Source organism: Chenopodium quinoa, unplaced genomic scaffold (genome assembly GCF_001683475.1).
Source record: "Chenopodium quinoa cultivar QQ74 unplaced genomic scaffold, ASM168347v1, whole genome shotgun sequence".
NCBI classification, from domain to species: domain Eukaryota; kingdom Viridiplantae; phylum Streptophyta; class Magnoliopsida; order Caryophyllales; family Amaranthaceae; genus Chenopodium; species Chenopodium quinoa.
The window spans coordinates 8,893,223-8,907,896 of NW_018744239.1; the positions used below are offsets into that span (position 1 = coordinate 8,893,223).

The 14,674-nt window shown below is 38.6% G+C and overlaps 1 pseudogene; it reads right to left on the reverse strand.

Annotated features, from left to right (window-relative positions):
* Positions 1-6,066: 6,066 nt before the first annotated feature.
* On the reverse strand, positions 6,067-10,535 carry LOC110694460 (annotated as a pseudogene).
* Between the last annotated feature and the right edge of the window lie 4,139 nt (positions 10,536-14,674).

A 14,674-nucleotide genomic window follows, 5' to 3' on the forward strand; every position in this document is an offset into this window, starting at 1 on the left:
TTTATTCTTGCCTAAAAGGGACAATTTTATAAATGCGTGGATAAAATGCGTGGATAAGATTGAAAATATGCATGAACGTTTTAAATTTCAACTTATTGATTATATGAATGGTTTTTTCATTTCAAATTCTTTCAATTGTAGAACAATGTCTGCAAGTAACTCAAACAACAACCAATTCTCTTTGCGCTCAAATCTCGACAAGGAGAAGTTGAGCGGGCCAAACTTTTTTGATTGGCAAAGAAATCTGCACATTGTATTAATGCAAGAGCTAAAGGAATATGTCCTTGATGAGGAAATGCCCGACGCTCCCAATGAGGAGGTCACTCGGGCTGCCCTTAATCGATGGCAAAGTGCCAATCGGGATGTCAAATGCATCATGTTGGCCACTATGTCTCCGGACCTTCAAAAGACTTTCTTTGAAAAGGAGACGGCTTTTGAGATCATTTCTTAGCTTCAGAATATGTTTCAAGAGCAGGCCTGAACTGAAAGGTTCGAAACCCATAGGCAGATCCTTGAGAGCAAGCTCAAGAAAGGAGAGCCAGTCAGCCCGCATGTCCTCAAAATGATTGGATTATTTGAGAACATGGAAAGGCTTGATGTTGGGTATTCAACCGAAATGGCAATTGACATCATTCTCCACTCGCTTCACAAAGGCTATGATCAGTTCAAAATGAACTATAATATGCATAGTATGGAGAAAACCCTCACTGAGCTTCATGGTATGTTGAAGCAAGCCGAGCAAACCCTCAAAGATGAGGGCAAGCATGACATGCTCATGGTGAGGAAGGGTAAGCCATTCAAACGTCCGGGCAAAAAGAAGAGCTTTAAAGGAAAAAGAAGAAGTTCCCGCCTAAGTCAAAATCTGCCAAGAGCAGCAAGGACAAAAAGGCAGCCTCTTCTAAATCTGATTCCGAATGTTTCTACTACAAGAAGAAGGGACATTGGAAAGAGGACTGCCTCAAATTCAAGGAAGATAAGAAGAACGGCAACGTTGCTTCTTCATTAGGTATTTTCGTTATAGACTTAAACTTCGCTAGCAAAACATCATGGGTATTAGATACCGGATGTGGCTCACACCTTTGTTCCAATGCTCAGGGCCTAAGGATAAATAGGAGGCTAGAGAAAGGAGAGGTCGAGCTTCGGGTCGACAATGGAGCAAGGATGTCTGCCGTCTCCGTTGGAACTCTCAGTTTGTCTTTGCCCTCAAGGCTTATTCTAGAACTTGAAAACTGCTATCATGTTCCAAGAGTGACCAAAAACATTATTTCAATATCGGCGTTGGACGCCAAAGGATTCGAATTTCGAATCAATAACAATAGTTGTTTTATTTATTTTGATAATGTTTTATATGGTAAGGCACATTCAGAAAATGGTCTTTATGTGCTTTCACTAGACAAACAGGTTTATAACATCGATAATACTGCCAAAAGGGCTAAGACCATCGAGTCGAATCAAACCTACTTGTGGCATTGTCGTCTTGGCCATATTAACATCAAGCGCATTAAGAAACTTCTTCAAGAAGGTGTTCTTGACTCATTCGACTTAGAGTCGTTTGAAAATTGCGAAGGGTGTCTATTAGGCAAGATGATAAAACAGCCATTCTCCAAGTTAGGAGAAAGAGCAAGTGACTTATTAGGTCTAATACACACGGATGTATGTGGACCAATGAGTACACCCGCAAGACAAGGTTACCGATATTTCATCACTTTCACCGACGATTTTAGTAGATATGGCTATATCTACTTAATGTCGAATAAATCTGAATCCTTTGAAAAATTCAAAGAATTTCAGAAAGAAGTTGAAAATTAACTTGGCAAGAAAATTAAAGCACTTCGATCGGATCGAGGTGGCGAATATCTGAGCCATGAATTCGACGATCACTTGAAAGAAAATGGTATTCTTTCAGAGTTGACACCTCCCGGAACTCCTTAATGGAACGGAGTGTCCGAACGGAGGAATCGGACCTTGTTAGACACGGTTCGACCAATGATGGGTCTTAGTGAACTCCCTATCTCTTTCTGGGGACATGCGCTACAAACTGCAGCACTAACACTGAATAGAGCTTCGTCAAAAGCTGTTGAAAAGACTTCATATAAATTATGGACTAAGAAACCTCCTAGGTTGTCTTTTCTCAAGATTAAGGGATGCGAAGCATATGTCAAACGATTAATTTTGGACAAACTTCACCCCAAATCGGATAAGTGTTTCTTTGTGGGATACCCAAAAGAAACCAAAGGGTATTACTTCTACAATAAATCCGAGAACAAAGTTTTTGTTGCTCGTGATGGTGTCTTTTTAGAGAAGGATCACCTTTCCAAAATGACAAGTGGGAGGAAAATCGAACTCGACGAAGTTCGAGAGGACGAGCAACAATGTCAACCTGACAAAACTGACAATGTAGATACTTTGGAAGAATCTAAGAAGATTGGTCAGAATCAAACTGGCAATGAAAATGCTCAACCGATTACCCTTCGTAGGTCGCAACGGCAAAGATCTCAACTAGACAGATACCTCGGTATCGTCTTAACCGATGATCAGGACATCCTAGTCATGGATGGTGATGAGCCAGCGACATACAAGCAAGCTATGCACGCCCCGACTCTGCAAAATGGCAAGAGGCCATGAGATCCGAGATGGACTCCATGTCTAAAAATCAACTCTCAGCAAAAAACAGTGTCCATAGACACCTGTTGAGCGAGAAAGAATGAATCAGATCCCATATGCTTCGCTGATCGGATCGATCATGTATGCCATGATATGTACAAGGCCAGATGTATCGTATGCCCTTAATGCAACGAGTCGATACCAATCGAACCCAGGAGAGGCGCATTGGACTACGGCCAAAAATATCCTAAAGTACCTGAAAAGGAACAAGGATAAATTCCTGGTGTATGGAGGCCACAAAGAACTGGTTGTTGAAGGTTACACCGACGCTAGCTTCCAGACTGACATAGACGACTTCAAGTCACAGTCAGGGTACATATTTTTCCTAAATGGAGGAGCGTTTAGCTGGAAGAGTGCCAAGCAGAGCACCACTGCAGACTCTACAACTGAAGCCGAGTACTTGGCTGCTTCAGAAGCTGTCAAGGAAGTTGTTTGGATTCGCAAGTTCATTAGCGAACTTGGTGTTGTACCCTCAATCAAGGGGCTGATAGACCTCTATTGTGGTAACAATGGAGCTATCGCTCAGGCTAGGGAGCCGAGAGAACACCAGAAGGTCAAACACGTGCAAAGGTGATTTCACATGATAAGGGTGGAAATCCGAAGGTGAAATCAGAATTTGTAAGATTGGCACATATGATAATGTGGCCAATCCTTTGACTAAACCGCTGCCTCAGGTGAAACACAACAAGCACATTGAGGCGATGGGAATCAAGCATGTTGGAGACTGGCTTTGAAATTCCCTGTACATGTGTTTTAATTAAATAGGATGTTTAATGTAAGACACTGTAATGAAACCATTCATTTATGGAGTAATTAATTTTGTGCAAAATTATCATTCACTCCATTACTATTTAATTGTGGTTTAGAATTAAATAATGAGTCCATTCGATTTACAGAAATATTCAAAACAGGGTATCAAGACCATGTCTTGGATAAAGAAACTCATGTTAAGTGAACATTAAATATTTAAATCAAAAATTATCCCTAATCGAGGTCATCTAACAGATGGACGATTGATGACCGCCATAGATTAGTGTGTAGTATGATTTACAACACCGTTTCTTGTGTTGCGAGGACATGACAATCATAAATCACTTGCACAGGTACAGTTTGGAACCGTACTGGATAAGACCTATGAGAGTACTTTAAGAAATTTCAAAATTGTCATAAGTATATTTCTCATTATGACTATCGGAACCTATTTCCTCCGACCATGAGTATTGTGAAGTTTTCTTGTTTGAGTACTAGACTCTTTGATGTTTTCTAACGTCTGCCGTAACTAGGGATCATAACAGGAACACTCGGGACACTAAGTCCTCTTAGTAAGAGGAACTTACAATGCAAGACTGGGATTGTCCCCTTATTAACAATAGGGAAAATGTTTTGTTGCTTAAAAGGCCGCTCGAAGAGCGAGATTTTAAAAATGCATGGTCGTGCTCAGATGGATTTTAAAAATCATCTATTTATTGACAGTCGAACTCGGAGATCAAGAAACACTTCTGAACGTAATAAGGATGACGATGAATCTTACCTTATAGTTCACGAAGAAACATTAAGAGACATAGGAAATGGGCCATACACTGTATGCACACTTGTCCGGAAGGACAAGTGGGAGATTGAAAGAAATGGTGTCCTTCCAACAAGTGTATTCTTCCAATAGAGGGTTCATAATTATTACACTGTTATTCTTCAGTAAGATCAAGTGATCGGAATGCCTAGGTGGAGGCCGCTTCCGATCAGTAATATCACGGTACAATTGATATTACAGCTTAATCTTAACTGAACCCTTCAGGTCGAACCCAATAGAATCACCGATCCGAGACAACGAATTAATCCGAAAGGATTTAATGAGTCGACAGAGTTTTACGAATACAGACGTCGGATATTGAGCCTAGGGCGTCGAGGCCGAGTGTCACAAAATCACAAGCGACAAGTACGAGCATAGCCGTAGCACCACAATGGTCTAACCATGTGGATGCTAGGCTAGTTCGAGCTAGCATGAACCTAGCATGGCTTGGCGCAAGCCTAATCACACTAGGTGTGCTAGGCGCACCATCGCAGCCCTAGCATCATGCCTAGGTGCTATCGCAGCCCTAGCATCATGCCTAGGCACCATCGCTAGCCTATCGCAAGCACTAGGCGCACCAGAGGCACCTGGCAGCCTATTGCAAGCACTAGGCGCACCAGGGGCACCTGGCAGTCTATCGCAAGCACCAGGAGCATCGCAGCTAGCAGCGTGCATGCTTGGATACCTGGGTGCGCATGGCAGGGCCACACACGCATCAAGCACAGCCATCGCAGTGCTAGGCACTGGCGAATGTGCATGTGCGTGTGTGCGTGCCTCGCACCAAGCATAGCAGTGCTAGGCACTGGCTGATGCGTTCTAGTGCGAGGGTGCTTGGCAGCATCGCCCAGCACGCATGATAGGCCGTTGCGTGCGTAGGCGCACTGGCTGGGCTAGCAATGCAATGCGTGTGGCGCATGTGCGTGGGGTGCAAGGGTGGTGCGTGTGCGAGAGGTGCAGCGAGGGATGCGAGGGTGGTGCGTGTGACTGGCGAGGGAAGGGGCCAGCATGCGTCGCTCGCTAGCAGCACGCATGCTGGCTATGCGAGCATGTGCGAGAGTGGCGAGGGCCAGCACCAGCGCCTAGCACTTGCACGCAGCAGCGCCAAGCATCGTCCAGCACCAAGCATGCACTGCCTGGCTGGGATGCGAAGGTTGCTGGCTGGGCTGGTGCTAGCTGGCTAGGCTAGCTGGCACTGCTAGCTGGCGTGCTAGCTGGCAGCAGCCCAGCAGCCCTTTTGCTTAGGGCGGTTTTGTGAGGGGTGGGGACCAAGGCTTGGGCAAAGCCTTGGGGAGCAAGGCAATGGTCCCCCCCCCCCACCTCTCCATGGTCCTCACCTAACCTTCTCCCCTTGACACTTGTTGCATTGTGATTGAATTTAATTATTAATTTATTTTAGAAATAAATTAATTGTCAAATTATTCATTCTCCCACATTGGTTGGGGAATGAAGTTCAAGGGTGCATTTCCCTATAAATACCAAAGGCATGGTATTGGGAAACACACAACCTTGAGTGGAATTAAAAAGGCAACTCTTGTAATTAGAGTAAACCTTTGATTCGTCAAAATCATAGTTTTGTTTTGTCCGGGTCTTGACTAACCTTCAAGACTTAGGACGCTCGGGTCGGGTCGAGGGTACGATCCGTCAGAGATCTCGTAGTTTCGGGATTTTGAAGTAAGAGCTCTTCGAGAGCGAAGCACGCAACAAAAGTATAATTCTTGTTCTTAATCTTGTTTGATTAAGTTTATTATGCTTGTTAATTGCTTTAATTAAGGGGCGGGTCTTGGGGGGTTTCCTTCCGCGTAGTGTCGGGTCACTACGAAACCCTACATCAGTAGCCCACGAAATTTCATCAAAAAGGGCATTGTAAAGATGTGGCAGAAGCTGGGGAGGAAGATTCATAACACACTAGTAGAATAAACTAAATTGGAAGCGGTTCAATCACCTTAATTGGAAGTGGTTTTGAACCGCTTCAGTTTGGGGGGCTTGCCAATGTCATTTGAAATTGGAAGCGGTTCAAACCGCTTCCAATTCCCATTAGCTCTAGAAGTCTTTTTAGCTGGGAAGGAAGATTCATAACATGCTGGGAAACCACCAGACCAACATGGTCAGCTTGGTCTTCTAGAAGTCTTTTTAGCTCACCAACTACATTCTTTTCCTCGCATACTTAAAGCAAGTAGTCTCTTATTTCAGTGATACACTTATTATCCTGGCATCATAAGAACCCAAAATCATTAACTTAGTTGATTAATCGAGTATAATCAATATATAGCAATTTAACAGATCAAGCAATTTAAAGGGTCCTTAATAAAATTCTAAAGGGACAAGCCACACTGACAATTGAAAATGAGACACCTGTTGTAACTTATATCTTCCTAAGTTCAAAGCTGTAAGAAGTGCAAACAATCCCTCATCTTCATCATCTTCTATCTTGACCATAGAGCCCACTGTTGTTTGTGCTAATATTAAGTCTACAAAACCACTCAAGTCCCACACCTTATCATCAAGATAGCTCTGTAGCAACATCTTTACTCCATGAAAGTCATCAGTGGGGTCAAAAAGGCAAAATCTGCCTGAATTAATTCCTTTGAGAAGAAATCAAAGCGGAGAAAATAATTAGAGCAAATAAAGACAACTGGAATGGAAGCATTCAGCTAGAATGGACATTCACAACAACCAACAACAATTAAATGCTTACTTCATGCGCTTCTTCTCTAGAAGATTCAGATTCTGAACTGTTCCATTTCAAATTGTGCTTCCTACTAGATCTATTGGCTAAAAATGTAATAGAAAAGATTTCCAAAAGTCATGTTAGATCAACACATGAATTGCTAATCATAAATAGAAAACACAGGCAACCTATATAGGACAATGTTTATAATAGAAATAACACCTATTAGTTTTGAGGAAGATGTTCTGTCAGATTTTGAATTAGAAACTTCGTGCTTTGATGAGCAAGCTGTGGCAGCTCTAGTTACTGAACGAAATGGTGAAAACGCAAAAGGTCGAGGCACCAGCTGGCCACTTCTTCGTGGTTTTCAAGGCATCCCCTTATATTTGCAAATAAGCAAAATTTTGTTAAAATCCATCTTAAAACATCAACTTTTTTCACCCTTCTTTTCTCTTTCTAAATCCAAATGAAAGGGGAGAAAAGAATCAGGCAAAGAGCATTAAAGCACTCCAGCAGTAAGAATTTCAGCTAAGTAATAAGTTTAATTGGTACAAAGAGAAAGTACTATGTAACAAACACAACTCAAAAGTTAATCTCATACGCATATCTACACATCAGAGAAACTCAAACATCCATAAGACACAGACAATTGCCTAAAGCTCTTCGTACCATTTTACAATATTTAACAATGACCTTTTTCAATGATTTTCTATTTTTATTTTTTTATAGTTAGAACCTATTACTGTGAAAGGACCTAAAGGTCATCATACCATGAAACCGAAACTCATAACACCAAAGGATGTAAAACCAACTACACCTCCACACACGCAAACCGCTAAAATTAGCAACACCCATCTAGTAAAAAATCAATAATCTACTAGCTACAGTCATTGAATTGTCAATCAATTCACACAAATATAACCAAGAGGCTTCTATTCTCACTTCGAACCCAATAAGTCTACAATAGCCATCATCCAAGAAAAAAACATGAAATCTGTTAGGAACAACCAAGATAGACATAAACATCAATAACCCGACTCATATAAAAAAATATTAAAAAAGGAACGCTTAAAAAAACTGTAATATCAGAAAATGTTCCCCTTTTTTTTTAGCTTAGAAAACCCCATGAGCAGTAGCAAGCATAGGAAGCAACAACAGCTAAGCAGAGGAAGGAGCAGCAGCGTCAAGCATAGGCGGTGGCAGCAGTATGTAGCAACGTTAAGCATAGGCAGCAACAGCTTCCAGCAGTATCAATAGCAGCAAGATTTAACAATATCAATAGTAGCAATGATTTGTTTTACTATAAGGGATTGATGAACAAAGTAGTCAGAATTGTTTGAAAGTTCATGATGTATAACCTTTCAGCAAAACCAAACAAACATATTGAAAATCCATTGGGGAAATCTATAAAGACATCATAGTCAATACATGTTATCATTAAATTACACAACTCAGAGAAGATAAGTACAAACCTTGCTGTCCATACGCAAGGGACAAACTGCACAAGGAAATCACTAATTAGAAACAGGTCAACATTACCAAAGTGATCATAAGAGGCTATATAAATCATTTTTAACAAGAATTTATCTTTATCAAAAGATCTAAAACGCAGTTCATCTAGTCACCAAACTAAAATTTATAGTCTAAACAGTAACACTGACCTTTTGACCACAACTCTTGGTCAACATAACGCAAATAAGTTAATAATTAATAGCATGTAATCCACATGAATATTACTTGGCTCATATCCTAATTAGCTTCCAACTGCTCAACAAGACATTAATTTCAGTTTGCAAGTACCTAATATACAATCATATGTCTCTATAGTAACATAGGGAACACCAGAAGAGCTAAATCAAAGACGGTCTTTGTTTGCTACTCTAAATTGGCACATGAAAATAAATTAAACTAATTCAAAATGTTGTTAGTTCTATGGATTCATACCATTTCAATTAACAGAATGCATAATTCAGTAAATTCAGTAACTCTTGATTCATACCATTTCTATATGTTATAAAGTAAGGGAAAATCTTCTTGATTGAATGACTATATACACAAAATTCAGTAACTCGCATTTTTGATGGAAATCATCCAAAAGTTTTTTACTTACCAATTCCTCTGCCATAGTAATCACATACAAGGGAGAAATGAACGCACAAGAAAATAGTAGCAGCAAGAAACACAGGGGAATAAAAAGTGCAATAATATTTTCAAACACCCTCAATATACCCTAAATCACACAGGAAATCCCTAGAGAAAATTACAGAACAACTCTATTAAAATCCCACCCAAACAGCAAGAATAAACCAATTCGAACCAAAACAGACCAGTCCGAATAAAACAGCCCAGTTTAATAGCAAATAAACTCCAAAAATTCTGAAATTTTAAAGGCAGAAAGTAGACAGAAAAACACCCAAATTCAAAAAAAGAATCACCTAAAAAGCTTCTCTAACGAAGGAGAACGAGCCAAACGAAGTCAGCACTCACAGCAGCTCCTACGAAAATCAATGCGAAGTGTGATGGAATTGTGAGACGAAAAACAATGCGATCATGCTCATTCAAAAACATGAAATAAAAGGCCAATTTTCTGAATTGAATTAAACCAGAAGCACAAAATGAAACATAACAAAACCCTAAAATCTCAATTACTCATGAAGCTAACCCATATCTAAACATAATCTGTGAGATTATTGAAAAATATAACATTAAAAAAACAAATTTAGTCTGTACCTTAATATTATCGATCGGCACTCAGAGGGACGACATAGATTACAATTTTGGATCAAGATCTATAAATTGATTCAAAGAGAGATGAAGATCTATAAAGCTCATCATACCATGAAATCGAAACTCATAACACCAAAGGATGTAAAACCAACTAAACCTCCATACACCCAAACCGCCAAAATTAGCAACACCCATCTAGTAAAAAATCAATAATCTACTAGCTACAGTGATTGAATTGGAAACTCCAATCTCAAATAATTAGGCTCATCCATGAATTATTTTTATTGCTCAAGAAAATTGCATTAATAAGACAAAAGTAATCATTGCCTTCCAAACAACTCAACACCATAAGAACGAACATCGAATTCAAACACCCCCATCAAACCAACTCCTCAAAACCTTGCCTCTTGATCCCCTCAATATACGTATTAATTTGTAATGCACTTATGCAAACAAAACAAACCCACATAGAACTATCAGATAACAGCTAGTCTACCATATTACTCTAAAACAACAATCCCAATTTAACCAATACGAGCAGCCCCGCCCCCGAGCCAGGGCAAGAGGGGCGGCTGCATTTAGCCCCAGGAGAAAAGGTCCATTTTTATAGTTACCTCCTAACATTAAAGGGTTATAAACAGATTCCTGCAATAACAACCAAATTTGACTCAATTGTCAATTTACTCCCAAAAAACCACACAAAATTCTTCTCTTTTAAGCATATCAAACGTAAACGAAACAGCACACAATAAAACTAGAGTAATTTTAAACAATAGTTCAATAATACACCTTTAAAGAACCCTAAATTGACTAATGACAATTAAATTACTGATAGTGTGAAACTAAACCCTTGATTGGGAAATTAATATACGACGAATCGATAATGATAATGAAAAAATAGGAAAAAATCAGCTTACCTCAGAAGCCGCTTCAATGGAAGAGAGAAATCTTAGAAGCCGCTTCAATGGAGAACACAGAGTATGCTTCAATGGAAGAGAAAGGGTTGTACAGCGCCCGAGTGAAAAGCCACACGCATACTACTTCGACGTTATAATTAATTTTCATCTTAGGTTTTTTTTTTTTTAAAGGAAATTTTTATTTTAGTTTTTGTTATCGTCTCTCTACTCTTAGTTTTTTATTTTTTTTATCACTCAGGCGCTGTGCACTTCACCTTAAAAAAATAATATTCAGTTCAGCAAAAATAAGTTTAGTTCAGTAAAAATAATTCTAATGCAGTTAAAATTACTAACTTCAAAGAAGAAATATAACATATAACCAGTAAAGATAATTTCAATTAAAAAAAAAATTCAGTTTAGTAAAATTAATTTAAGTTCAGAAAAAATAATTTAAGTTCGGCAAAAATAACTTCAGTTCGGCAAAAATAATTTAAGTTCAACAAAAATAATTTCAGTTCGGCAAAAATAATTTACGTTCAACAAAAATAAGGTGAAGTGAACGGGGCCTGAATTATAAAAAAAAATCATATTGTTTTTTACCACGTAAACAAAAATAAAATTGTATTTTACCACATTAAAAAAAATTTAACATGGATTATAAAACTTATGCAATTTTTAATTGTGTTTAAATAGTAAAGTTTCCAAAAGTTTAACTTTGATTGTTCGACAACATTAAAGATTTTTATCTCCTAATTTAGTGTTACTAGATGAACCCCGTGCGATGCATGTTTGTTTGTATTTTTTCAAATAAAATATTAATAAATATATTTGTATCTAATAAACTTTATGATATTCGCTTGTTACTACTTGAATTTTTAATTATAAAATGAATTATTAACTTTACCATGTGGTCGGGATTACTTAGTCAGGAGTTACTTGGTTGATTAAAGGTTACTCAATCGATTAAGGGCTATCCGGACGGTTAGGGGTTACTCGGTTAGTGTTTGGGTTTGTCTCAATCGGTCACACGATGTGGCCAGCCACACAAAAAAACGCGCTAATTTTATTTTTATAATTAGTTAAAATTATTGATCTAAAATAAATTCCAATTCTTTTTTTTCATTGGCTAAAATATAACTATGTGACGCTCTAAAATTAATCTTACGTGGCATAATCCTATTGTAGCGTTTTAAAATTATTACGGTGGTGCGGATCTGGGAATGACGGTTTGCTATGGTGGCCTGCTGGTTGCCAGGAAGAGGTGTTGGCAGCCTTGGCAGGGAGGGGAAGGGGTGGCTGGTTTAAATAAAAAAAATAAATTAAATTTTCTTAAGCCAATCAAACATTAACACGTGTCCCATATACCTATTAATCAAGTCAACAACTAGTCATAACTTGTTTAAAGCGGACAACCCCCAAAGGTAGTATTATTTAGAAATAATCAAATGGTTGACTTATTTTTGGTGGACCGTTGAAAGGTCGTATGATATATGACAATTTTTCCTTTTTTTTATTATAATCCTACATAGCGCTTTAAAAAAACTAATCTTACGTGGCATAATCCGATTGTAGCATTTTAAAAATATTAATCCTAAGTAGCACTATAATAATTTTTTAAAAAATAAAATCCTACGTGGTGTTCTAATAACTCGGGAAAAAACTTCCCTTTGTATATGTATATATTAGATTAGATTTTTAGGCAAAACTAACAAGCGTCCCAAGGACCAGGACAACCTAAAAGAGTTCAACACAATTTTTTATATAGCCACTGTATAAAAGACCCAAGCATGAAGCATGCAATCCAATTTGTTATAACAGACTCCATTACAAAGCAGTGAGAGCACCGTTATAACTCTTCTTTTTATATATAGATTTTTTAACTCCTCACTTCCTCTATACATTAACAAAGTGAGTAAGTGACATTTCTTCTTTCTTGTGTCTTAACTTTTTCTCTCTCCTCCATTTATATATCATTCAAATTAATTTCTCCATTGTTATTATTCATTTTCTCTCTCTTAACTTCAATAATACTATCCTGCACTTTTTTTCTATTCTCCATTGTAGATATTCTAATTTTACCTCTCTTCAATAAATACACCATAATCTATCGATTTAGATTGAACTTGGAATCGCAATCAATCGAAATTCAGAATAAACTTGGAATCGCAATTGAATTAAATCAATAATTCAAAAGTGTATGGATCGGACAAGTGCATCACCATCGTTGTCGACCTCTGTTGAAATTCAAGCTTTTCCATGTTTAATGCAATAATTTTACGAGTCACATGTAATTTGTTATAAGTGTATTTCGTGTGGGGTTACTATATCGTAGGGGTTGAATACCCAATATATTTTACGATTCTTTGTTGAAATTCAAGCTTCTGCCATTTTTTGTTTTGAATTTCTCTCTCTTCCATTGTATTTTTCTACAATTCTCTCTCCTCTAAATTCTTGTTCTTCGTTTATTAAAAAAAAATTCTTGTTCTTCATTGCACTATGACTAAATATAAGGATTACTTGTTAACAAAATGGGGTAACTTGTTAGTAAAGCTGGTTATTTGGTAGAGTAGCCTAATGATAATGGGGTCAGGGTCAAGTTTAAAGGGCTTTTAATGGACAGGGCCTTTAACGGATAGGCCCCTTATAAGGTAGGGTCAATATCAGGACAATATGTTACTTAGTATTTATGGGGTTACTTGATCGGTAATAGTAGGGTTACTTAGTAATAGTGGGGTTACTTAATTGGTTAGTAAATTAGGGATTACTTGAATTATGGGTTGCTTGAATTTAGGGGTTACTTATAATATAGGTTACTTGAAATTAGGGGTTACTACTTGAAATTATGGGTTATTTGAAATTAGGGGTTACTGATGAGTGGCGTTTACGCCACCATTTCACCCTTTTTCACTAGTCAATTCCCCCTATTTATCACTTGTTTGTACCTCTTCTTACTGTTTTTACCTTTGAATTCCCGAGAAGCGCTTCTTTACGAGGTCACTAGCTTGACCATGAGAAAGTTTCATCCAGGGGAAAAAACAAATCCACTTGTCAGTTATTAGTGGCTCAAGATCCATCGGATCAAGCCTCATACATTCAACCAAACCAACTTCATCCTTGCAAAAGTAGTGCTTCAAACGATGACCATTAACCATGAACATATTGTCACCCGCCTCCAACTCAAAAGACCCATAAGGAGTAGTCCTTGAAGTCACGAAAGGCCCCGACCATTCGGATTTGAGCTTTCCGCGAAACAAACGAAGCCTACAGTTGAACAACAACACTTTGTCTCCAACCTTGAAGCTCTTGTTCCTTATATGTTGGTCGTGCCATTTCTTGGTTTTTCTCCTTGTATAACCTAGAGTTTTCGTAGGCATCATATCGAAGCTCCTCAAGTTCATTGAGCTTGAGCAATCTCTTCTCACCGGCCAACGACATATCCATGTTAAGCTCCTTGATTGTCCACCAAACTTTATACTCTAACTCAACCGGCAAATGACAAGCCTTCCCATAAACCAACCGATAGGGGGTTGTACCAATTAGAGTCTTGTACGCCGTCCGCAAGACCCAAAGTGTGTCATCAAGCTTGAGGGACCAATCCTTCCTAGACTTGTTCACCATCCTTTCAAGAAGGTTCTTGATCTCTCTATTTGACACCTCCACTTGTCCTTGAGTTTGAGGATGATAAGGTAGACCAAACTTGTGATGAACTCCGTACCTCTTGAGAAGAGCCTCGAATTGCTTCTTGGTGAAATGAGAACCTCCATCACTAATTAGCACCCTAGGGACCCCAAACCGCAGAAATATGATTTTCTTGAGAAGTTTAAGCACAACCTTATGATCATTGGTAGGGGAGGGTATAGCTTCAATGCACTTAGTCACATAGTCCACAGCTACCAAGATGTATAAATTCCCACATGAAGAGACAAAAGGCACCATAAAGTCGACTCCCAAAACATCAAAAGGCTCAACTTCCAAAATTTTTTGTTGAGGCATTTCATCTCTTTTGGTTATGCCACCACTTCTTTGGCACTTGTCGCATCTTGAAACAAACCTTTGGGCATCCTTATGCATCGTCGGCCACCATAGGAGAGATTGAGAAATCTTTGCCACCGTCTTATCAACTCCCCCATGTCCTCAACATGGATACGAGTG